This window comes from Zalophus californianus, chromosome 5 (assembly GCF_009762305.2).
Source record: "Zalophus californianus isolate mZalCal1 chromosome 5, mZalCal1.pri.v2, whole genome shotgun sequence".
NCBI lineage: Eukaryota > Metazoa > Chordata > Mammalia > Carnivora > Otariidae > Zalophus > Zalophus californianus.
The window spans coordinates 105,133,362-105,160,515 of NC_045599.1; the positions used below are offsets into that span (position 1 = coordinate 105,133,362).

At 41.9% G+C, this 27,154-nt stretch overlaps 1 long non-coding RNA gene across 1 annotated transcript in view; it reads right to left on the reverse strand.

Moving 5' to 3' along the window:
* The window catches only part of LOC113929963, a 405,324-nt gene that overhangs the window by 100,090 nt on the left and 278,080 nt on the right, over window positions 1-27,154 (reverse strand). Inside the window, exon 3 of the long non-coding RNA XR_003522371.1 lies at window positions 8,083-8,173. This is a non-coding gene — a long non-coding RNA (uncharacterized LOC113929963). The remainder of the gene's footprint in view (window positions 1-8,082; window positions 8,174-27,154) is intronic.

Here is a 27,154-nt window from a genome sequence, read left to right on the forward strand (position 1 = left end):
CCTTGCTTTGTAAATAGCTTTATATATAATTGATATTTATTTGTTATATAAAATTTAATATATAATAGATGGTGTCTATATATAATTGAGATATAATTGGTATACAAAGAATTGCACATAAGGAATATATACAATTTTATGAATTTGGACATATTCAAACACCTATGACACCAACACCACAACCAAGGTTATAGACATATTTATCATCTTCAATAGTTTCTTTGTATCCTTTTGGGTTTTGTTTGTTTGTTTTTGGTGGCAAGAATGCTTAGCATGAGGTCTACCTCTCAACAAATTTTGAAATGCACAATACTGTATAAATTATAAGCACTATATTATACAGCAGATCTCTGGAACTTACTCATTTTATATTACTGAAACCTTATACCCATTGAACAACCACACTGCTCTTTTACTCCCCACAGCTATTATCACTTTTAACATATTACAGAATTTACTAATATGTTGTGTTTACATCTTATTATCTATCTTCCCTCGCCCAGAGTGGCACTTTCTGTGTATCTTGTCCACAATGTATACCAAGTGCCTATAATTGTGTCTGACACATAGTAGATGCTCAATAAATGTTTGATGCATGAACAAACAACTAAATCAACTCAAAGACATGGGACAGATTGAAAATACAAGTTGTACCTCCAAAAGACTTTAAAGTTCACAGATTGACAGATCCATTATGGTGTAACAGATGCACAGGACTTTTGGGTGCTTGGCAATGTTTAAGGCTGATCCTTGAAACAAAGCATTGCCCTGTCAAGGACAGCTTCTTAAGGCTTACTGTGTATCAGGCAGGGTCTCAGGGGGCTCCAAAAATAGGCCCTACCCCTCACAAATCTATGAGGGAAATATTAGTACCCAAATTTTACAAATGAGGGGATCAGAGAGATTAAGTAGCTTTCCTAAGGACAACAGAGCTAGAAAGTAACCAGGCCAGGACAGTGATCTGTGTTTTTCTGATTCCAAAGCTCATGACCCTGAACCCTACCTGGAAGAGCTTTGAGCCTGGCCTGGTGGCGAAGTTCTCATGGTGCTAGATCTCTATAGCCTGTACCAAGTGGCCATATGGGGTAAGAATTTCCAGATTAACAGGCAAAGAAGGAAGCAAAGACATAGTGTCACCACACAAGGGTTCTCTCTAAACCATCATTTAATTTTCTGGCTACTTAATAATAATATACCAATGTACTATGTATACTTAATGATTTCATGTTAACCATCAGATTAGCACCTCTCTAAAACCCAGTGCATTCTTTAGACTGGAAGACTTGTCCTTATTTTACAGATAAGGAAACTGAGGCATAGAAGGATATAGTGACTTGCACCAATATGGCCAGGAGTAGAATTCAGTGTTCTTTCAGTGTTTACACAGATATAGATGTATGTATATGTGCCTGTGTGTGTGTGTGTGTGTGCACGTGCGCATGCACAATCCCCAGATGCTAACGTCAAGAACAACACCTATTGGCCACCCCCAGCCCTCAGGTTCTCTGCATACTCCAGACACATCTGGAATTCAAGAAAACACAGGAAGGTGCTGAGACACATGTTAAATGAGGTAAGTCTGGACATCTGGTCTCTAGACTTGACCTTTCCACCCTCCTCACTTATCAAAAGAGGAGTTGGGTCACACGATCCCCAAAGTAGCATGACTCCCTGATACTAACACGACCCCTGGGTTTCTGCACACGCTGTTCTCTTCCTGCAGTGTGTTGGTTTGTTTGTGTGTGTGTGTGTGTGTTTTCTCCCTTTAACCAGTCAATTCTTATTTATCCTTAACATCCTGGCTTGAACCTTACTTCCTCAGGAGGGTTCTACTCTCTCAGAGGGCCTTGAACTTGCCTTTCATGGCATTTAGCACAGCAGCTTGAAACTGTCCTTTTATTTGTATGTTGTTTGATCAAAGCCTATCTCTCCCTGCTGGGCTTTAACTTCCAAGAAAATAGGAGCCTGCGACTCCCCTCACTGCCCTGCACCCAGGGCTGAGCCCTGAAACATGGGAGCTTGCTCCATCACTCTATGTTGATTGAATGAATATAAGACAGGACCTGGGCTTGAGCTTGGTTTCTACTAATAGGAATTTGTGTGACGAGTAGCACCTTTTGAAGATCAGTAAACCAACAACCGTTCTCTCTTCACAGAAATGTTTTAAGATTAACCATATTTACTTTTGACTTTTGACTAGCTGTTTTAATGCTTCTAGTAGACTGAAACATTTACATCGGTAAGATTTTTGTGAATCTGTGACATAAATATCAAACTGGATCTTTTCATTCCGTGGCAGCTTTGCTTTTCCCTCATTACCCGAGCTATATAAGATGAGGCCAAAAGCTCTTGGGGTGATTTTAAAAATTCGGAATGCTTATATAAATGAACTGAGTCAAACTTCACCTTGTAAGCTTTCTTGCAAGTGTCTATTTTTAAAGCCACTTTAAGTAACCACATGGGAAATTTCATCTCATGACCTTATGATTCCCTGTTGTAAACCAAAGTGTTCTACCCCGCTTGGCCATTTTCTTTCTTCATTATACTTAATTCTAGATGACTTCCAGTCCAATTCAAAAGTTAAATCTATACTACAAGGATGAAGACTGATGCCCTCAAAACTTCTCAAAGTAGGGGCGCCTGAGTGGCTCAGTTGGTTAAGTGTCTGCCTTTGGCTCAGGTCATGGTCCCAGGGTCCTGGGATTGAGCCCCTGCATCAGGATCCCTGCTCGGCAAGAAGCCTGTTTTTCCCTCTCCCACTCCCCTTGCTTGTGTTCCCTCTCTCACTGTGTGTCTCTCTCTGTCAAATAAATAAATAAAATCTTAAAAAAAAAAAAAAACTTCTCAAAATATCCTTGGGCCTTGAGTGTTCTAGTAATGGCAGCCTCACTGTGATAAATATACAGCCTTTCAGGGTGATCACTTGGAATACGGTAGTGTTTATATGGTTTGTTTTTTAGGACAGCCAAATTGCTTTATGTGGTCATAACTCAAAATTTCTTCAGGTTAGATTACTAAGATAAAACCAGTTTTTATGTAGCTGTTTTCATAGTATTTGATTAAACTTCTTGATATTACTCAGGGAAGATGAAACAGCAAATAATGCTATTTATTGACATATTCTTTTAGCTCACTAGGCTGTAATGTCAGAAGAATGGAGATCCTGTCTCTCGTATGGCTGTTGTATCCCCAACAACAAGCACAGAGCGTAGAAGCAATACAAAATGGTGCCAACACATTCTAGATTGCCCAAGACAGTCTTCATTTACTCTGCTTGTCCTTACAATCTTTAATAGTATCCCCTCACTCTTGAAAATGCCATAATATGAGAGATAAGTTATATAGCAATAAATGTTTTTGACTGTATCATGGGTGAAATAATGGATGAATAACTAAACCAATGAGACCCACATCTCTCATACATCTAAGACATATGATGAAGCTGAGAAGCTGGCTCTCTGAAAAAAAAGCAGATAAGCCCTGATTTGTAGTGTGTGCTGATTTCTGTGGTTTATATACTCTCACTATGCCTGATTCTAAGCTAATGTTGTATCATTGATTGTGGGGTCTGGAAGAGTTGCATGAGCTGGTCTGAGCTGGCTTCAGCACACAAGTGTTCCAGTAATTCTCAGTCACTGGTATAAAGTGGAAATACCAAATTGAAAATGGGTGTGTGGTTTGTTCTAGGGATGGTAGTAAGTAAAATATAACCACTGGTATGATATTGGTACCAGTCCATCAGAGCGGATTCTGGTCTAATCACTGTAGACATGGACTGTAAATGAACAGGATAGCCAACCAGAGCATCCTGGTCCTGGCCCTGTGGGGACTGAAGCCACCACCTTGACCTCATCTGCCCTGCACACTCACTTACCAAACTTACTGACTTAGTTTGTCAAAGGCAGGCCAAGGACAATAGCAATATGACTTCCAGGTCCTGTAACAATCTTTTGGTGTTTCCCGGAATTTTGAACAGAGCGGACTAGTCCTCCCCTGTGTGTGGTGTACTCTCCAAAGCTGTGAGTGGATCACAAAGCATCACAGATCCATGCTGGGAACTCCTGCTGGCCTGCCCTACTGGAGAATATTCCACAGTTTCTCTGTTACCTTGATGTGGAATTGAACTGTAGAGGAGTTAGACAACATAAGCTAAAAGTATTCTCAACCTCCCTTTGATTTAGGTAGGAAAAAAAAATTTTTTTAAGATAAAATAAAACATACTCCCTGGCCATCAAGACCACAGTTCTTAGAAGATATGGGCAAACTTTCAACTCTGCCAAGAAACAGATAAGTGCTTTAGGAGATGAACACAGACAAACTGTTAGAGGAAAATGAGGACAAATCAAAACTCTTCCTTGGCATCTGTTTTAGTCCATTCAGGCTGCTATAAAAGAATAACATAAGTTGAATGGCTTATAAGTAACAGAAATTCATTTCCTACAGTTCTCAAGCTGGGAAGTCCAAGATCAAGGTACCAGCAGATTCAGTGTCTGATAAGAGCCTGATGCCTCATTTGTAGACAACTGTCTTATCACTGTGTTCACACAAGATGAAAAAGGTGAGGAAGCTCTTTGGGTTTCTTTTATAAGGGCACTAATCCCATTCGTGAAGGCCCCACCCTCGTGACCTAATCACCTCCCAAAGGCCTCACCTGTAAATAACATCATATTGGGAATTAGGTTTCAACATAGGAATTTGGGGTGGACATAAACCTTCAATCCGTGGCAGCATCTTGAAGGGTAATGGGAAGAAGCTGAGTGAAGTTGCTGCTTTGATGCTGAAATGCATCCCATTTTCTCTCAGAGAACAAAGATGAGTAGGCTACATTCTTGAAGGTTGTCAAACTCCTTAGATAATGGATTCCTAGCAGTCAATGTCCTCATACAATGGTTAGTACACCGTCTAGTAGATAGGAGGAGGTGGATGAAGGTGTTGCCAGTTTGGAGAAGATCTATATATATAGGTGGAATTGGCTGCCACCTACATTGTAGGATTTGAAGGCATTGAAAGCTCCCAAATCACACATGAGAGATGACTTCATGGGTATGCAGCCTGTGCAGTTACACAGGGTCCTCATGCCTGGACAGGCCTCACCTCTAGTTTAATGTTCTATTGTTGCCATCTTGAAATTCTCAGTAACTTTTGAAAAACAGATGCAGGATTTTCATTTTGCACCAGGCACTGCAAATTAGTTTGTATCTTTCCAAAGGGCCAATAAAGGAGATAAGGTTTTAATTTTTCAAATTGTATATCCTGGAACAGTAGAATTGCCATCAACATGTGTCATGAGCCACCAAGGGATGAAAGGAAAAACAATCGAAGTATGTATAACTTAATCAGCAAGGATCACAGGTTCCTTCACCTGTTAGCAAAAATATATCTTATCGAAACAATCAATCCATCATAACTAATCAGAAGGCATAGTTGGGAAGAGGCAATAGGTGGGCACAGGAAAAGTGGGGCAGCACAGAGAAGGAGTAGCTTGTGGAGGGAAGCTGAAAATATAAAATAGAGGCGCAAAGACCAATTCCCTAAATTTGAAAATGTTTCTTCTACCTTGGCACCCATAATTTCCTGAATTTGCCTCCTTCTCTTTCTCTTTTCCCTTTCTTCTCCCTCCATCTAGTCTTTTATATAATCACCAATAAACCTTTATGGTAGACAATGAAATGCATAATAAGAGAGAAAATGGTAAAGTACTCTGTGAGTTCAGAAGAGGGAGACATCACTCCTAGTGTGTGGGAAGATACATTTGGAGGAGTCAGCACTGTGGCTGGTCCTTGGGAGACAGGAGTGACTTGGATACAAGGTGATAGAAAGGTTTTCTAAGGAGAGAGGACAGTGGGAACAAAGGCATGAAATGAGAAAGCCTGGGGGTGATTATAAAGAACAGTGCATTGCTTTGTTCGGCTGGAGCACAAGGTTCATGACGGGGAGCAGTGGGAGGTAGAGCTTTCATTTCTCCCTCTATTGATTCTTTTCCTAAATATTTCAGATGAACAGAAGCCACAGTTTAGAGAAGGGGATGCTTAGCCAAGTAACTGGTCCTTACTGACTAGTCTTATCTCTACCTTGTGCTATGACATATTGCAAATTCCCAATTTGGAAAATGTATCTGTCAGGACAGACATAGTTATATTGTAGCAATTAACAAATACCTAATTTCAGTGGCTTAAAAAGGTTAACAAAGGTTTCTTTCTTGTTTTATGCTCTACGTCCACAGCAGAGCAGCTGGAGCCTTTGCTCTGCTCCATGCTGTCCTCAGTCAGGGATTCAGACTGATGAAGGCCCTACCATCTCCAAGCTTTGCTAGTTGCTCTGGAAGGAGATGGAAGAGCAAACCATACACTAGCCCTTAAAGGTTTTTGCTTAAAGGAGGCCCATATCAGCTCCACTCACATTTCATTGGCTAATGTGTTTTATGACCACACCCAACTTAAAGAAGTCAGAGAAAATGCAATCCTATCATATGCTTAGCAAAAGACATATTAGAAATACCTAATGAATGGCACTAATGAATACCACAGAGAATCTCAAGGTGACTTGTTCCAAGACACCCAAACACTTGCTTCAGTCTATGTATTACCTGATTGGATGAATAGTTTTTACAGTTTCATATTTTGATGCTTTGACAATTAAAATTGATTTATTTATACAACTGAAACTTTTTAACTAATTTCTTTTAAAACTTCTTACCAATTTTTTTTCAAATTCAAGTTACCTGGGAACTATAGACATTCCGATCATTCCAGCCCTAATTTCTTTCTCGTACAGATGTCTCCAGCTTGGACTACATGATCAAGTATTATTTATGTATTACCCTGGAATTTCTCTAGTTTGGGGATGAAAGATGCATCACCACTTTCTTCTCCTTTTTCCAAGACAGGCATCACTAATCAATCATGGTCCTCTTCCACTGAACCAAATTTGAATTCTTATCAATAGTGTTCCAACTGATCAGGGTTTTAAGTGAAATAAAACCAATTTATCACCCTCCTGTAACAGGGCACAGGGGAAAATATTATCTAAAAACCCAGACTACTTTCCAAGAAATTAATAGCATATTAATGGGAAGGACTTAATTTTTTTCACATATGAATTGCTCTGTTGGTTCTCTCATTAATTCAGCAAGCATTTACTGAGAAACTACTATGTGTCAGGTACTGTTCTAGGCACTGGGGATACTGATGGCCATGATAAGCCTGGTCCATTCCCCAGTGGTTCTAATGTTCTAATACTATTAAATATATCAATGAGTTTGTATGTACAAGTATGGGAGCAAGAGACAGAGGAAACTGTATTGCAAGGTAGAGCAGAAAACTTCCAATTTGAAGTAAGTGGACTTTCAAAGGCCAGAGGAGGACTGAAAACCTGAGTGCTCCACGGGGTGAAGCCAGAGAGGGAAAAAAAAAAAAAAATCTCTAGTAGCAGTAACAAAAACTGTCCTCGTTCACCCTAGAGCTCAAATCAGTTGATTAGTGCTCACTTACATATTTGCTAAAACTTGATTGGTTATCCTTCCTAGAGGTAACTCTTTTTACAGATTCATTCCTTCACTCATTTATTTGCTTGTTCATATGTGTCAGACAACAGGTGACTTCATAGCAGGTGAAATACAAGTAAGATAAAAAGCCTGTCTTCAAGGAGTGCCCAGGCTCAAGTTTAGGGATTTGGACAGGGCCAGGGGAGGCTGACTGAGAAGGAAATAAATGCAAGATAGAGCAATGGTAAAGGTGATGGTGCCACAGAAGAAGGGTGATCATCTTTGGCTGCACAGGGATGGCTTTGAAGAGGGCTGAAGGAAGGTGAGTGGAATTTTCCTTGAGGAAGAGGAGGCCAAGGACAAACTGAGCTGACAGAGGGATACAGCAGGACAGAAAGAAACAGATTGGAGTGAGTCTGGGGAATTTGACAGGAATCACTAGCTTTGAAATGTTGAGGGCAAGATGATGAGGTTAGGAAGACTTAGAAGGAAGCCATGGCAATAAATGAAGTGCTTAGGATGGGGTTTCAGGGATGAGCCATAGGAGCCTGTGAGGTTCTCCTGACACCCATGACACCAGCACCAAGGTTGTTACTCACTCCATCTGCACCGTCCAGATGTTGATGGTGCATTTGCTTCCTTCGCTCTTTTCTTGGAGTCAGGCTTCCTCCTTGCTTTACAGCCCTCTGTCTGAAATGCAAAAGAATATGACCTTTGCAAGAAAACAGTGTGCTCTTTCACTAAATAAATAAATAAATAAATAAATAAATAAATAAATAAATAAACCCTGACTCCCTTGAAGGGTAAGCTCTCAGTTGGCGGTATGAAAAGCTTTATCTTTTTAAACGTGAGCCAACAGACTTCCACAGCACCAGACACCTGTGTCCCCCAGGTCATTTGTGGTTAGAAGCCTAGAGCTCGAAATGTATAGACCTTTACCTTTTTATCACTGGGAGGAGTTCGGCTTGACCTTGAGCCATGTCATCTTCAAGTCTTTTAAAGTGTTTTTGTGCCCTGGATGCTAAAGTCTGTATTTGTATGCTACTCTTTGTAGTAAGTGCAGAGACCCCTTGAAATACCTCAGGACACACTGGAGTTTCCTTATAACAAGGCTGTTTGTAGCATATGCCTACTTCATTTCCCCCTTTCTTTGGGGACTGGCTTTCCTTGTTTTCAGGTTCACCTATGTGGTGAAGCAATACTATGTAATCACTGCAACATTTCTTCTTCTTTGGAGTGCAGAGAGACTCCATTTCCCTGCCTCTCTTGTAGTTATGCTTGCATCATCTTATTTCATCCAGGCTAGGGGAATGCAAATGGTAATGATGTAAGACCTGACCCTTAAAAACACCCCTTGTGATCCTCCAGTTCTCTCTCCTCCTGCCACGACAACCTGGAGGCCATGTGTTCGTGTAGCCTTCCTACATGTGTGAATGAGAAATACACTCTTCCAGTGTAAAACCACTGAGATTTGGGGTTTGTCTATTGTGGTAGGTGGCACTCATTTACCTAACACTACCTGGAGGAAAACCTGACGTTCCCCAGCTGGTAGGATTCTATTTCCTTTGTTCAAGAAACCAGCTCCACTGAGACCTTCATCTTAATTCTACTTTCCTAGGGGAGGGAGTCTTCTATTAGCTGAAGCCAGCACAGAAAGCCCATTGCAAAAAATACGGTTTCTCTCGCAAGAAGCATGTGGATTGAGGGGGTGAGAGAGTCATTTTTTGCAAATGGAAGATTTTACATAGGTGGGCCTGACAAACAAGTCAGTAGATCTCTCTGCTTAGAGTCTTCCCAATATACTTGCAGGGCATTAGGAGACAGAGCCCTACACACTGCATTTTTGCAAGGTTCTAAGCTCCACCCTGTCAGCGTTGGCCTCTGAATCTTTCCTGTTAATACTGAAATGCAAGCAGAGTTCAAAGGAGCCACTCCTTTCAGAAGGTCCTTCACCCCATCCCAGGATCTCTGTCCTGGTTGTCAAGGAAGCTTCTAGCTGTGAAAGGGCCAAACTGGGAATCAAACCATGAAGCTGCAAGTCATTTTCCCTAAGCCACTGAACAGCTGTCAGATGTTAATGAATTTGACTCAGTACCACCCAGGAGCTGGATTTTGTGGACAAGAAGTGAAAAGCTTCCAAGTCTATGACACAGCCGGTCACGCCCTCTGTTCCTTGGAGAGGAGGTTAATCTTCTGAGGAAGGATGAAGGCTTGCCACCAGAGTATCGTTGGCCACTGGGGCAGATGCACTGTCCATCCCTCAGTGCTATTTTGTAAAGGCCTGTGGGACTGTGATGCTTTGTAAAGGCAAATGAGTGACAAATGAGTGCATCAACCTCTGCTGACAGTTGCCCACAGAGGCAAGCAGGTCAGATTTGCCTGTGGTTCATTTACACGTAGAATAACCCTCTAACCCTTTTTGAATACCCTGGACTTAAATGCCAACCATAGAGAGGGTGGTGGGAGTGGATGGTAGCTTAAAAACGTGTGTGTGTTGGGGGGGGCACCTGGGTGGCTCAGTCGTTAAGCGTCTGCCCTCAGCTCAGGTCATGATCTCAGGGTGCTGGGATCGAGCCCCACGTCGGGCTCCCTACTCAGCAGGAAGTCTGCTTCTCCCTCTCCCACTCTCCCTGCTTGTGTTCCCTCTCTGGCTGTCTCTCTGTCAAAATAAATAAATAAAATCTTTTAAAAAAAAAAAGTTCAGGTCATGATCTTAGGGTCTTGAGGTCAAGCCCCTCATGGCCTCACCTTTAGTGGGGAGTCTGCTTCCCCTCCCCCTCTCCCTCTGTTCCTCCCCCTACCCATGCACTCTCTCTCTCTCAAATAAGTAAGATAAAATCTTAAAGAAAAAAAAAAAAGCAACAACAACAAAAAAACCAACATGTGAGTATGTGTGAGTGTTTATTTTTTTAAAAGAGGGAGGGGTTGGTAGCTGGCAAGACCGGCAAAGCTCTTTAAGAAACCAGTGGATACTCCAAGAAGGGAGGGGCAGACTGGTTTAGAACATGGAGTTTTGCTGGAGGGAGTGGCTAGACCCTCCCCTGGGAGGGCAAGGACCAGACCATAATACAACATGGAGTCAGATGAGAGATGGGTGGTTGACAGCAATCCTGCTGTTTCCACTGGAATCCCTCCAGTCTCCACGTCCACTGCCACCTCTTTCAGGCCACCTGGGCCAGTGGGACAATCTCCTGACTAGTCTTCTTACTTTCCTTTTTGCCCACTTCTAATCCATTCTCACTAGCAGCCCAAGTAATCTATTTACAACTGGAGCATGGGCTTGCTTGCCTGAAGTTCTCCCAAGACTTAGAAGAGAAAGCCTGTTTATTGTTGCAGCCATGATCAGGCCGACACTTGCTTGCCTCCTTATCCTAGTGTCTTATTCCATTCTCTCTCTCTCCCTCCCTCCCTCTCTCTGCCACTCTCTCTTTCTCTCTCACCACCCTCCAACCTCACTGGTCTCCCTTCAGTTCTTTGAAGTCACTAAATGCATCCCCTTCACTGGGCTACAGCATAGACTGTGCTTCATCTCACACATCTCAGCTCCTCCTTGCTCACTCCTCTGCTTGACCTTCAACACCACCTCCTCAGGGATGCGGGTTTGGGTCTTAGCTCTGTCCCTTGCCTGCACTGAGGCTTCAGCACTGAGATGACTTCCTCTCCAAGCCTCCAGGTCCTTCTTGGTCATGGGGATAAGAATTATAACCCTCACCTCCCCCATTACACTTGGTGTGAGGACCACACTGGGCAGGAGACATTTCTTAGCTGGTGCCTGGCACATAGCAAAATGCTCAAAAAAATGTGAGTTGCTCTTATTAATAATAGTCATAGCTATTATTATTATGCAGCTCCATTTAGTCAAGACCCCAAATCCTCCCTGGAGAAGACGGAACAGACCTTTCTCATGGTGTGTATGTGTATATATATATTTTTTAATTATCATGGTGGTACATAACCCCAGCCTTCTGTTCTATTCCTTTTACACCAGACAGCCTTTTACCACAAAGAGCGGCTGTTGTTTCTCTAACGGCAGTCACACACTTAATGCTTCAATTTCCACATTTTATTTTATATGTAATTTAAAGCCCATGGTGCCTTAATTGTAAAATAGGCCTTATTAAAATAATAGCTTGAAAACCAGTGGGGCTCCCTGTGCCGAGCAATGAGGGTTTTTAGCTTAACGGCTGTTTACTAGGATTTAAAAAGAGACACAACCCAAATAAAGCTGTAAAGACATTTCCAGCGTGAGTGATGGGCTGAGGACCAGCTGATAATTAAGCTCCCCCTCCCCCTCACATTTTTTTTTTTTCTTTTGGTTGCTGTCTGGAGCTTTCCTTAGAAATCCAAAGCACACCCTTTGCTGCTTTTATGATTGATGAGGCGGTGAGGATACTTCAGTACGAGTAAGCAACGTGGTGCTCTGATTAATGATGCTGGTGGGACTCCCAGAAGACCAAACAGAATAACACTGTTATCCGGAAAGCAGCTGAAGCCGCTGAAAGGGGCAGTAGCAACCAAGCTTGTGTAGACGGTAAAGCCATCCGTCCGTAGGTAGGGTCTTTAATTCAGCCCAACCCCAACCTCTCCTCCTAAAGGGCCAGAAGCCAGAGAACAGGATGACATGATTTTCCATGGAATCCACAAAATTGGCAAAGTCAGGTTCCCTGGAAATCTCAGAGTATGAAACACACATGAGCTGGTAGGAGTCTCAGGCTCTATCATAGTCATGATGGATTTTTTCAATGTGATCTTTCTCAGACGGCAACATTCAGATGAAGAGATTTTATAGCATACGAAAAATAATAGCTTCCATCCATCGAACACTGACTTGGATTTACACTGAATCCTCATAATAACCATGAGGTGGGTATTACTATTATTCTTCTTACTTTATTGCTAAAGAAACCTGGACTCAGAAAGACTTTAATATAGTACAGGTCCATACAGCTCTTGAGCTCTGAGCCAGGACTCAAATCCAAGATGGCCCCATATCTAGGCCTATACTCTTGGCCACTTTCTAATCTCGGACTTTGGAGAAGAGGCAGTGGGGTTATGGGAAGACATCTGATCAGGTGTCAGAACATCTAAATTTTAGGTCCTTCTTCTGCTGCTCACCGTGTAACCTTGGGTGAGATGCTTACCTCTCTGTGTCCAAGTGTCCTTGACTAGGAAATAGATACATCCTCCCTTCCTCACAAGGTTTTTGTGAGGATCAAATAAATTAACATTTACAAATGCTTTTTGCAAGGTAAGAACCCCAATGGACTATTTATTATAGCAAAACTGTCAAGTGAACCCACATAGAAAAGCATTTATAAGGCAAATCAACATTGAAAAAGCCAAGCAAATTGAGATGCCTGGTTCCAGAGGAACCCAATATAATTTTCCAACTCCTAGATGTATGACTTTGGGTAGGTCACAAGATCTCTCTGAATCTCAATATTCCATCCTGTACGATCAGATAAAAGCCCTCTCTCAGTATTACTGTGAGAATTCCATGACATTATTTCCACACTGCCTGGCACACGTGCCCCCGATTGTTAGCTAGTGTTATCATTTCTTTCCCTTCAAGCCACAGTCCACTCCTCATTACCCAGTCAGGTAGGGCTGGGCCTGACTTTCCGGTTGTCTCTCTGAACCTCTGTGGCATTATAGACTGAAAAAGGAAATATGAGTCAAAGAGTGCCCCGAGGCTCCAACACTGTGGTTTTGAAAGTCAATATGCTTGTCGATAGCAGAACTCATGGCCTCTCCAGGGAGTGCCCATGCTGGTGCTGCTGAGCTCCATAAGCCCTGCACAGAGAAACTTCGTGGTGGTGGGAAACGCTGCCCGGAGAAAGGGCTGTGTCCTTGTGAGGCCAGAGCATCCGCAGCTTCTTGTGTTAACAGGGATTTGAGTGCAAGGCGAGCCAGATGGCCCCTGCCCCTGCCACACCCATACAGTGGCAGCAAGTGCCACCCATCAGGTCTGCACGGCCCTTCACACTGCACAAAGCATTTTCACATCCCACATGCTGGAAAGTGAGTGGAAAAGCCAGGGAAAGCCAGAGAGGGCTCGCTCTGGATCAACCCGGACCCAGACTGCAAAGCCGGAGTGCAAAGACGAGAGCCAACTTTCACAGAATGTGAAACCAGACAGCCCTGGGTTTGAGTCAGGGTGCTGCCATTTCTGAGTTCTTGGGCAAGTTCCTTAACTTCTCAACTATCCTTTCCTTCTGTAGGGAAGCAGCTAAGTGCAGTGATGGAGAAGGCAGCTCTAGCATCAGAATGCCTGGGTTCAAATTCAGGGTCTGCCACGTCCTCACTGTATTCTCAGATAATATACTGCTTTCACTGTTTATAAAATGCAAATAGGAGATCCGCTGTGAGGATGAAATGAAGTTAAAAATATGTGTAAAGTCCTTAGTAGCAAGTGTTCAATAAGCGTTGGCTGTTGCTTTGGTCAGGATGAATCAAGCTCTGCTCCAGTGAAAAATAAACCTCAAGAGCTCAGTGGGTTAGCATCATAAAAGTTTATTTCTAGCTCAGGCGTGGGGAGGGATTTCTTCTCTATCAGGCAACTCAGGGATCTGGGACCTTGCCCTCTGCTGACAGTGCCCTGTCCATCTGTGGCTTTCAGGTTTGCCGTGGCAGAGGACAAGAAGGCGAGGGAGGCACATGGCTCTTACCACCCCCGTTACAGACAGGGCTCGCAGGTTTCCGACCCACAGCGCTCCCCCGCGCCCTGCATCCGGTTCTATCGCCCCAATCTCACTGCGCGGGAAGCCGTCATTACCGTCAATTAGGCTAAGCGCCTAAATCACATTGTCGTTGTAAAAAGATTAAATGACAGTATGTATGGAATGCTCAGCACACTTCTTGGCTCATGGTTAGTGCCTGTTGTGTGCTCTGGTGATGGTTATTACTTTTGACTCTGTGCCCGTCTGACTTGATTTAGCGCAATTCTGACTTGGATTAAACCACTGGTCATTCCTGCTCAGGGTCCATCGTCGGAACCAGATTTTCTTAGGAGCCAGGTCTTTATCTCATCTTTGTCGATGTGTCCTTACCTGTCCTCAGCCTTTTTCCCCCTTTCAGCACTCCCAGGGTGCCCAGCACCCTCAAGGGGACCCTTAGTTTATTGATGCTTCTTATTGTGGCATTCCACCAAGGAACAGTTTCAATGTTACACGACAATTTTTGATGTTCAAAGTGCTCTCATTGTATTGATTGTGACACTGTGCCAATTCCTACAGGAAGATTTGATGGAGTGCCCACCATCTGCCAGGAATTGGATCAGGCATTAATGCTCACAATGACCCTGGGAGGTCAGTCAGAATTCTCAGCCTTGTTTCCTATGAGCAAACTGAAGCTCGGAGAGGTGAGGGGACAGCCACACAGTCTGTATGACGTGGGGGTTGACTCAACTCAGGATGACTCCTTATAAAGAGCCCTTTCTACTGTCCTCCCAGGGCCCATGCTATTCACTGCTGTGTATTTTCAGAATTGGTTACACATATTGTGGGCCTTTCCTAAGCCTTATTTATGTCTCTTTCCTTCAATAACTTAAACTTGAAAAATTTATTAATTTGAGCTAAACCCCTGTGGAAAACAATGGCCTGATATACCATTCTTCTCTGGGACATTATGTGGCTGAAGATACACTGTCTTAGCCCAGAGACTGCCGACCACTGATGGTAGAAGTCAAGCACTCAGCCAGGCACTGTGAACATCATTCTGAGACAGGGATATATACTGAGCAGTGTCCTTGAGTCAAAGCACATAAGTAATAAGCTTTCATCCAAATAATAAGGCTGATGTCTCCCGTCTCAGTGGCAATATTCAAAAAAGCAAAGATTCAAATGATCACTAAACTCAAGGAACTTATACTCTAAATGGGGACCCGGGGCCAACACACACACAAAGAGCAACACATGGCTTCTCTCTCATGAATATTATTTTTTATGCTTTGTAGCTCCCATTCCCAGAGTGTGGATTCCTGTGCCAGGTATTTTAGAAATATTATCTTAGAGTCTCACAACCAGCATGATATCAGGATTATTTATCTCTATTTTCCCATACAGATGAGGACACCAAGGCTCAGAGAGGTTAAAGTGACTGGCCCAAGCCACACACCAAATGTCAAAGTTGGAATTTAACTCCTAAATCCATCGTTTTCCATTCCACCATAACACAGCAGCATGCCACGGAAGGGATTGGCCCTGGATGTACCTAAGAGGTGGGTTGCCCTCACATAGCAATCTGGCATCTCAGAGGCTAATGGAAAGATAGAAGAGGGGAAGACCCATCAGGTAGGACTCTGCTTCTACCAGAGAAATTTCACTGTTGTATTATCCACACTGGGTTTTCTCATACATATTTTGTTTGACAATATGTATCCTACTGTATGGGACAGAGAAGAAGAAAGTAAAAAAGAAAATTTAAAAAGAGGACTGAAAACTATAGTTTTCATTACCATGGCCTCAATTTTAAGGACTAGACATTAAGGCCCAGGAGATGAAAATATTTGCCTAATGATCAAAGAGTTCTAGGTGACAGATTATGGTTTTGAGCAGAACTTGGCAACTCTTTTCTGTAAAGGGCAAGATGATAAATATATTTCAGTCTTTGTGGACATGCAGTCTCTTCACAAGTACTCAACTTGGCCATTGTAAGGAGAAAACAGCCACAGACAATGCATAAACACATAAACATGGCTGTGTTCCACTAAACTTTATTTACAGATCAAGCTGAGGGCTGGGTTTGGCCCTCGGGCCATAGTTTGTGGAACTCTGGTTTAGAACAAAGGATTCTTGACTATTTATTTAGCACTTTTTCTACAAAAACAAAGCTTTTTCCTTAATGACAGATGAATTGTACATCCCTGTTGTTTTCTTAATCTTGAGGAAAAATTGAAGATCAGAGTTGGAAAGTGCATGAGGATTTTATAAAACAGGAAAGTGCATGAGGATTTTATAAAACAAAGCATGGTAAACAATAAGATAGATATAAGACATGTTAGCCTGGTTGGGGGCAGAGCTCCCACGATAGGGAATAAAAGGGAATCATAAATAAGTGATTTAAAGAAAGAGCCTTGCCCTGATGATATTAATGTGTCATGAACTGAGAAGTGTGACTAACTCAACTCTCTGCAATCAAGGTCGAAAATAATATATTTTGGTGATGGAAGTGATGGTTGTACAATGTTGTAAATGTACTAAATCCCATCGAATTGTATGCCTTAAAGTGGTCAATTTTATATTATATGAATTTCACCTCAAAAAATTTTCAAAAATAAATTAATACTTAAACAACAACAACAACAACAACAACAACAAAAAACACGTGAAAATGAAATGGCGTGGTTTTATGTGGTTGAGCCTTCACCTTGCTTTAGGCCCTGGGGTTTCCCTTGGATGGGTGAGGAAATCTTCTGCTATGCCAGGTGGTGACATGACATGATTTTTTATTTTCCTGACTTGGTGTCACATAGATCTGTTCTTACTCCTAGCTTCTTTGGTCTGCCATTTCCTCACCAGTAAGATGCAGGCCAGCATGTGTACCATTTAGGGGTGATGTGGCCATTACAAGAGATTCTGATATAAACAGTTAAATCTAGGAAGTGTTCAATAAATGCAGCTTTTAATATAGTTCTTTTTTTTTTTTATTGGGAGAGTGGGAGTTAGCCATTTTAAAGGATAAAGGAGAGAACAGTGTTCCAGTAAAGAGAACAACATATGGAAAGTCATGATGGGCTCCAGGAAAAGAGGAAGCTTATTTGATCCAAATGGAGGGTGATGAAATATGGAAGTTACAGAGAAAAGCACAGAATGAATTATGAAGGACCTGGTAAACAAGGTTTATTGGTTTGGTTGTTAACCAGGGTCATGAACAAGGTAGCTTATTTTTAAAGGGTCACTGCAGCACTAATATAGAAGCAGAGGGAGGAGAGTCAGGGACAAGGGTATAACCCAGGAAAGAGATGAGAGGGACTGCACATGGATGAAGTAAGGGGCAGAGAGAGGGTAAGAGTTGAGGATGTTGCCCAGGTTGCTCCCTTGGACTCCAGAGAGATGGTGACAGCTCTCAGTAAGATGGGGAACACAGGAGAAAGAACAGGTTTATGGGGGGAAGATGATGAGTTCAGATTCAGAACATTACATCTGGAATATCTTAATGTCTTTATTTTTTAGAAACCTTAAGTTTTCATCTCTTTACTCTTTCATTCATTTATTTGTTTATTTATTTGTTCTCATTTATTGAGCTCTTTATATGTTACAGGCAGTATAACTATACTCATTTTTTTTATAGCTGTGTAACAAACTATCCTCTAAATTCCATAGCTTAAAACAACAAATATTTATTATCCAATACTTCCAATGGGCCAGGAATTCAAAGAATTATCTGGGTGGTTTTGGCTCAGGATCCTTAAGGAGGTTGTTCTAAGACATGTACTAGGGTTACGATCATCTGAAGGCTTGACTGGTACTGGTGGACCTGTTTCCAATATGAAATAGTCGTATGGCTATAGGCAAAACTACTGGGCCTCTATATAGGGCTTTCATGAGGCAAACACTGGCTTCCCCCAGAGCAAATGATCATACAGAGAGAGAAAGTAACCAGATTTAGTTCTTCAACTAAAATACTGTCAGTTCCTCCTTATTCTAAGAAACAAACTACTAAGTCAAGTCCACACTCAAAGGGAAGGTATTACATCAGAACATGAACACCAGGAGGTAGGATTATTGGGAACCATCTTTCAGGCTACGACAGTGACTTAGCATGCGTTCTAGGGATAAAGTGATGAGCTAAAGAGCCATCTAACATACAGTCTAGCAGGAGAGACAGGCATATATCCAATTATTATGAATATAAAACATAACAGCCTGGTAGGATAAGACAATGAAAGAAAAGATATATTAAGTTATGAGACGTATGTAACTAGAGCACTCAACTTGACAGGGAATGGAGGGATAGGAATTCATTTGTGAGGAAATTACACTTTTGTTGAGGCTTAAAGAATGTGTAGTAGTTAATGTTAGATCAAAGGTGATGGTTGCCACAACATGTGGAGTATACTGTTATAGTATGACCCAGAAATTCCACTTCTAGGTATCTACCCAAGAGATGAAAACATATATCCACATGCGAACGTATGTATGTATGTGAATGCTCATAGAAGCATTATTCATGATAGCCAAACAGGGGAACCAACGCAGATGTCCATGAACTGACGAATGGAAAAACAAAATATGGCATATCCATATAATGAAATATTATTGACACTAAGAAAGAACAAAATACTGATGCCTAGTACAGCGTGAATGGACATTAAAAACATTATGATAAGTAATAGAAGTTAGACAAAAAAGACCACAGATTGTATAATTCCATCTGTATGAAATGTCCACAATAGGAGACGGAATAGAGCCACAAAGTAAATCGGTGATTGCCTAAGCCTGGAGGTGGAGAGCGGTTAGGGGGAAATGGGAAGCAACTCTTAGTGGCAGGAGATTTCTTTTGGGGGTGATAAAAAATGTTGTAAAATCGGTAACCCGAGTGGCTCAGTTGGTTAAGCATCTGCCTTTGGTTCAGGCCATGATCCCAGGGTCCTGGGATCCAGCCCCACATCGGGCCCCCTGCTCAGAGGGGGTCTTCTTCTCCCTCTGCCTGCCCCCACCCCATGCTTGGGCTCTCTCTCTCTTTCACTCTCTCTCTCAAATAAATAAAATCTTTTTAAAAAAATGGTGTAAAATACATTGTGGTGATGTTCGCACAACTCTGTGACTATGTTAGAAACCACTGAATTGTACACTTTAAATGGGTGAATCTATGATATATGAATTATTTCTCAAGAAAGATTAAAAAAGAAAGACCATCAGAAAGGCACTGCAGCAGAGAGAATAATCAGTAGTGGAAGAAAACATAGCACGTGGGAGAAACTCAGTGTGTCTGGACCACGGAGAAGGAGGGGAGAAGTATTAGATGAGTCAGGGATCAGACCCTATAGGACTTAGTGAGTCAAGATAGGATATCGGTCTTTATCATTAGAGCAGCGGGGAGCCACTGAAAGCTTTTAAGCCGGGAGTCACACGATCATATTGAAGATTTTCAAATTTTATATAATAAGTGCTCAATAAATTAAAGCTAATGCTTACATTGTGAATAGATTAACATGGCAGGCAGAGGTACCGAAAGCCTTATTCTTCATCATTCTCCCCTGAGGAATGCATGTCCCAAAGCTTTGGGGTAGTGCTTGAGCCCTTTGTCATTATGAGTGCCCCGCTTGTTCTCATGTGCTTTTCATCCACTCCTCGTGCCTTAAATTGCTCCATATCGCTCAACGTGGGGGACAGGTAGATGTGGCCACCCTCGGGTGTTGACCCCATGTTCCCACGCTGCACAGTCCCTGGGATTCAGGGCTTCATGAGCTCTTTATCCTCCTCCAGATGGCAGAGTGAAAGAAGTATCTGGTAAAATGTTAATTCCACCTCATTTAATGTGGTTTACATAGGTGTGGTGCAGTTGAGGCCTCTACAGGAAAAGCTGATTTCAAGTTCTGGCACAACGATTAGCTGATTCACAAAAGATGTGAGTCTCCGTTTCTTCCCTGCACATCTGTCCTGTCTGCTTTTAATTTGGAAGCACCAGTTTTAATTTAGCGGCAGGACTGTAAACTCCATTTCTGTGAACACAGAATGACATATTTTGTGGAACGGGGGCCTCTCGCCAAGATCTGACTCTTAAGTAATTGATGGCTAGTGACTCGCTAGGAAACACTCCAATGCGAACACTTTCCATGGCAAAAACCCTGTCATATCAGCTGGATTGCAACTGAGCCCTCTGGGCCACTGCCCATCTAAATACAGGCCATGTCTTTAACCACGGCCTCTGGAGCCCAAAGGGAGCCTCCAGCTTCATTCTAAACATTGAAGCTCTATCCAACCCATCGCTTCCCTGAGTCTCTCGCACTTTGTTGGAAGCTATGGCCCAATGCACAGATTTCCTCATCTTTGGAAGTCAACCATATCAGGAAGGAGGCTTCAGTGTTAGGGGTTGTTTTGTTCTGGTGAAAAGGACACTCTTTTCATCACATTTGAAAACCAATTTTTAAAAATCTCACTCATATCCAATATTTTGTGTGTGTGACAGAGAAAAAACAGGCCTGGAGTTACATCACCCCTGTGGTTTAAGAAATCTTTTTCACAATATGTACACTGTTTTAGGGCTGGGATTTTTGGAAAGGGAGGAAAGGGCTACGTAGAGCGAGAGGGACAGAGAAACAAGACAGAAACATAAATCGTCCTCCAAGTAAGATGGAATGGATAAGCAAAGGGAATAAAACGGGCAAAACTTCCCTGAGTTTGGAATCCTCTAAATAGAGAGATAGCTGGTACAAAACTCTATGCTGCCTGTTTTTTTTTTTTTAATTAAAAAACTTTATTTAAATCTATCTTTCCTAGATCACCATTAAATACCTATCACTTACCATGGTGCCTGGCATCAAGTAGATTTAAATACCTATTTCTGAATACATAAGTGAAGAAATGAGTACTAGCTGAGTGCTTGCCACGTTCCCACCACTGTTGTGGGTCACAAGGCCGGGAGCCCTAGCTAGTGAGCCTTCTGGGCAGTCAGGTGTAGCATAATGGTAAGGGGCCAGGCCTTGGACTTAGCTAGTCCTCACATCTGAGTTTAAGTCCTCTGCCACTTACTAGCCGTGTGGACTTGGGGCAAATTATTGGAGCTGCCTAACTCTGAGTTTCCTGAAACTGAAATGGGGACAATAATAGGACCATCTCATGGGGTTGCTGGGAGGATTAATTGAGGTAAAGGGTAGAAGGTACTTTACAAAAATGCCGGGAACATAGGAAATGCTCAGTAATAGTCATATATTACCCAGCTATTATATAGTTTGGAAATGGCACATGGCAGCCTCACACAATAATTCTTGCCTTGGCTCTCCCCAAAATGTTCTTGAATTGCTACTTTTGTTTCACATCCAGTTGGTTGCCAACTCCTTTCCAAAGCTGCAGTAAGACAGGTCCTGCACACTCCTGTTGGCTTTTCTTAAGTGTGAAGAGTCCCATTGTCCTGAAACTAATGAGGGTTTTGTGAAAATCATTTCTCCATGGAGGACAGTGGCACTCAGCTCCAGAACAAACAAGAGGACATCCCAGATGGTTTGCGAAGTGTTTTAAGATTTTGCCAAGCATGTTTTCCTCTAATTGTAAATTCCCTGTGTATTTGAAGTGAAATGTAATCAACAAGTCCCTGGTCAAGTAAGTTTTGGGGAAGGAAATGCAGAAAGAATATGGGAGAATGCCAACGTCAGCAATGAGAGAAAGAATGCAGTATCTCAGGGGTGTGAGTACCTGTGTACCAACAGAGCAGGGTCTGGACTAAGAGGAGAGGAAAACACTCTTGACCCCCTTCTCCCGATCATCACTCATGTACTCACTGCACCACTCCATGTTTACTGAGCCCTCGCCAACCCCACACCATAGAAGCCACTGTCAGTCAAATGTGATCCTTGTTCTATTTGAGTTAGACTGGGGGTCAACAAACCTCCTTTGTAAGAGGCCCAGGTCATACGTGTTTTCGGCTTTGTGGGATGCACGGTCTGTGTTGCAGTTACTGAACTCTGCTATGGTAGCATGAAGCGACCCATAGATAATACATAAACAAAAGGGCAGGGTTGTGTTGTCCTAATGAAACTTTATTAAACAACCAAACAACAACAAAAACAATTAGGGCCAAATTCTCGCCCTGTGGGCCATAGTATGCTGGTCCCTGGATTAGCTTATGCAAGGGAAGACAAATCACCCTGAGATAGACTCTCAAGGACTAGATAACTCAGGGCTAACCAATGAAGAGGTGAGCCCCAACTAAACAGCAATTCAGGGGCAAGATATCAAGGGACCTACAGGTGCTCCTTTCAGGAAGAAGTGGATTCAAATCCCAGTCCCATCAATTATTAGCTGTGTGATTTAAGACAAATTATTGAGTCTCTATAAACCTCGGCTTGCTCATCTGTTACATGGATATAATAATATTACTAATCTTATGTAATATTATAATAGCATTATTAGTAAACATTATTAATTAATATTATTTAGTCTTGGCATCAAACGAGATGTGCTGTATAAAGATTTCATGCAATGTCTGGCATCCAGTAAAAGCTGCTATCCGGAGTGGATAAAGCACAGATTTTGGAGACTGTGGTTCTCGAGGCCTGTTCTGTCAGTCATCTAGACCAGGGGTCACCAACCTTTTTCTGTAAAGGGCTAATAAAAATATTTAAGGCTTTGCAGGACACATAGAGTTTCTGTCACATATTTGTTTTGTTTCTGTTTTAATTTTATGATTTATTTGAAAATGTAAAAATTATTCTATCGTTCCTAGCTTATACAGTAAACAAAACCAGGCTGTGGGCCACATTTGGCCTGAGGGTGAACAGGTGACCTCTGCTCTAGACCACAGCTGCCCCATAGAAAGAAAGCACGAGCCATGTTTGTGAGGCACGTATGTCATTTTAAATTTTCTAGTAGCCACATTAGAAAAAGTAAAAAAAAAAAAAAAAGTAAATTTAATAATTTTTTTGACCCATTTAAAATATCATTTCAATAAGTACTTAAAAACTATCAATATGATATTTTGCTTTTTTTTTTTCCTTTTTTCTTTTTGTACTAAGTCTTTGAAATCTGTGTGTACGTTACATTGACAGGATATCTCAGGTGCTCAAAAGTCACATGTGACTGGTGACTCCTGGGTTGTCCAGGGCAGTCCAGGAGCTCAATAATTCTTTCCAAAATGAGCATATAATAGCATTTCCCTTTTAGGGTCCCCGGGAAGATTTAATGTGATAATACATGGAAGGCACAGAGCGCTCTGCCTGGCACGGGTGCTCTTGAAATGCCAGCTGATTATGACTAGTAAGAATCATGATTATTTGGCGGAACAGACTATATCTATTTCTTCCCTCTGGAAAAAAATAACTGTCCAACCTGGTGAACAGAGGCCTTTCCCAGGACCCTTCTCCCCAATTTGCCTTATCATTTCTTTCAGGGGCCCAAAGAGATTCGAGCTGTTCCTCTGAAATGGCAGCTCTCTTGAGACCCAGGCCCTAGGCAAGAGACTTGGCAATCAAACATGGGGTTTAAGGAATGAGCCACAGCCCACAGCTTCTCTGGGACACTGTGATGGGGAGCACCGCCCAGGCTTTTTGAACACACGCTCCTAGGCCAGTGCTCCCGGCGAGCCCCCGGCTCCATCTAATAACATGTGGTGTGTGTCTCCGTTTCCCCTCTATCCTATACTATTTCTTATTCTAATTCCCTTTTTCCCCCTGTCGACGCTCTACCAGCACTCCCTACAGGCTGGCCCGAGAAGACCCATAGGTTTTTAGGGAGGGGTTTTTTGAGAAGCTTAGGAAGTCTTGCATTTGAGCCACACACTCTGTGGTTGTTGCTCTGTCCCCTGAAAAGCTGGGAATTGCTGAACATCCTCATCTGACCTGATGCTTGTATAGTCAAAAGCAGGGCAATCCAGTTGGTGCTTCTCATGTTAGGATGTACATCTGACTCTTAGTGGGAAATGATTTCCATATACCAAAGAGCGACCCAGGTTTCCGGGAAAAGCCAGATCAGACGGATGGGGGAGAATGTTCCTAGACTGTAATATAGCAAAAATTCTTTATGCTTGAGGTCGTCTAGTATAACTTTCTTGAAGAAGTGGTTTTTATATTGAACAACTCCAGGTCAGGGGTGGAATGACATCACCCACTCGTGAAACCCAATCCTCTGCAAAAAAGTCCCTCACTTGGCATTTTAAAGAACAAGATCTCTGGAACCTAATCCTTGCTCTGCCACTAACCTGCTGTGTGACCTTGAGCTAATTACTTAACCTCTCTGAGCCTCAGTTTCCTCATCTTTAAATGTGGATAACCATATAATGGATTGTGGGTAGGACTCAATTAGCTGCCATTGGTTACGGGGCAGACTTAATTAGCTCAGAGTATAGCATATAATAGACACAAATAAAGCAGTAATTAATTATTACTCTCGTTTCTCAAGTGAGGTGGCTGGCTACTTTGAGAAAGAACTCCTTTCTTTTCTCTCCAATGCTGTATGTACCCAGGGCTCCCTCTTGCATCTAGCAAGGTTCGAAATGCTGCCTTGTGGATACAAGCTCACTGGCCTGGAGCCTTCGCACAGGGTGAGTGGTGAATAGAGACAAAGAGTCCAAGGAGCTTGGACTGGGAAGTAGGAGAGAAAACCAAATGCACCCCCTTTGTCATTTGACTTGTTTTCTGAACAGAAGATCCCTCCCCCACCCCTCCCTGCATGCCCCAAATAAGCCCCCAGGTCTCTGACAGAGGCCTTCACATGTTTAGGGTACCAAAGTTTGCAACTCCTATCAGGAAATACCTTAGCACTTAAGCAGGTGTAGTAGTACTGATCTCCAGGAAACAAGAGGATTTCTGAATCTCTCTGAGAATCATCGGTACTGTTATTTGAAACTGAACCACTTGGGGAAAGGAATATACATGTTGACTTCCTTTGTGACATTCATACATTTGGTCTAATCTTGACACAAAAGATTGCAGCTGATTTGTATGAATGCAAATTTTACCTCACCAATCCTCTTACTCTATCAAAAAGGCAGCATTTGTTACAATTATCATTACTTTCATTACTATTAAAAATGAGAGAAAAACTTAAGATTAATGAACTGAATGTATTGCCTTCCATGCTTTATCAAGACTTAAAGGCAAGCCCAGAGAGATGCGGTTAAGTGTCCAACTTGTGATTTCGGCTCAGGTTATGATCTCATGGGTGATGGAATCATGCCCTGTATCAGGCTCCATGCTCAGTGGGGAGTCTGCTTGAGATTTTCTCTTTCTCTCCTATTCCCCTACCTCTCCCCCCACTCTCTCACACGTTATCTCTCTCTAAAAAAATAAGTAAGTAAATCTTAAGAAAAAAAAGGCAAGCCCACATATCTTTGAGCCCATAGGAAGCCAACCTTTGAATTAATAAGCACTTCCAGGGTGCCTGGGTGGCTCAGTCGTTGAGCATCTGCCCTTGGCTCAGGTCCTGATCCCAGGGTCCTGGAATCAAGCCCCGTTATAGGCTCCCTGCTCTGCGAGGAGCCTGCTTCTCCCTCTCCCACTCCCGCTGCTTATGTTCCCTCTCTCGCTGTGTCTCTCTCTGTCAAATAAATAAATAAAATCTTTTTTTTTTTAAAAAGCACTTTCAGTAGAATTTGAGGAATATACTACTGTTCAGACTCCTCTCTACTTCTAAAATTCCCTTTACTCCAGTCTAAGGGTTGGCAATTTTTTACTCTAGAATGTCAGAAAGTATTTATTTTGGGCTTGGCAGACTATCTGGTTGTCATTGTGGAGACAAAGCTGACTTAGATGATACATAAACTAATGGGCCTGGTTGTGTTCCAATAAAACTTTATTTACAAAAACATGGAATAGGCTGGATCTGGCATGTGTGGCCATAGCTGGTTGACCCATTATAGTCAAACAAACAAATAGCAAAACAACAAGAACAACAAACCTCAACAAATTTATTTCCATTATGTCTATGTAACATAAATTCATGATAATAATGATGTGGGAAGAACATTGGCCTAGATGTGAAAAGATTAAATAGCCCTCCTGTGAATGAGCCACTGTTTCATTTTTTTTTTTTCAGGTGACATCAATATGAACATTCCAGAATCAGAATGGGAGAAATTGAGAAGGCTATAATTGAACTGAATAAAAGACAGAAAATGGTGTTAGCTTATTTATCCAATTAATTGATTCAATGCAAATTTATTGGAAATCTATGGTATGTCAGACATTTAAAAAAATGTACTTTTATTCATCAGTGACCAGTCAATAAGAGAGGTTTTGTGTTGGTTTTGTTCATTTTAAGACATTCCCAATACTCCTAAAATCAGACTATGAAAAAAATTCTCTGTCCCATTCGGGCAAAAAACATAATAGCAATTCTAATCCTGGCTTTCCATAATGAGAGCCCTGAAGTATACATGGGGATAATTAAAACCAAAAAAAAATTAAAAATAATAAAAGCTGGTTATATTAGTGTTGTAACTTGGGCACTGACACCATATGACATAATTGGTGCTCGCCTCCAAGCTTCATCTGAATCCAGCATTCTAAAGCCCTTTCGTAACAGCCAAGAACATCTGCTCTAAAGAGGAGCTCTACACCCAGGCAGGCAGGAAGAATAGTACAGAAGGGTGTTTTCCTTGAAGTGCAGTAATATGTTATGAAAGTATCACATATCTACCACTGTGACAATAATTATATAAACACAGGCTAAAAGATTGGAGGAATAAAGATATATCAATTAAAAAAGCTCACAGAAGTGACATTAGATTTTGGGATAGGGGTTCAGTTACTTTTCTAAGGTTGGAGTTGAACATATTTGAAAGGAATGAAGATGATCCTAGTGATGTTTTTATTATTATTTCTCTTCCTTCAAGACTTCCTCACTTCAAGCAAGAATTATTTATTAACAAGTGGAAATCATTACTTTGGGATTTTATTCATCACAACATTGTATGGGAAAAAATAGGCTCCCAAAGCTGACTGAATGTCATCATGTGCTTTCCCCACTTTTTCTAAATTGAGTTCATCCATAAATTTTTAGAAATAGCATCTTTAAA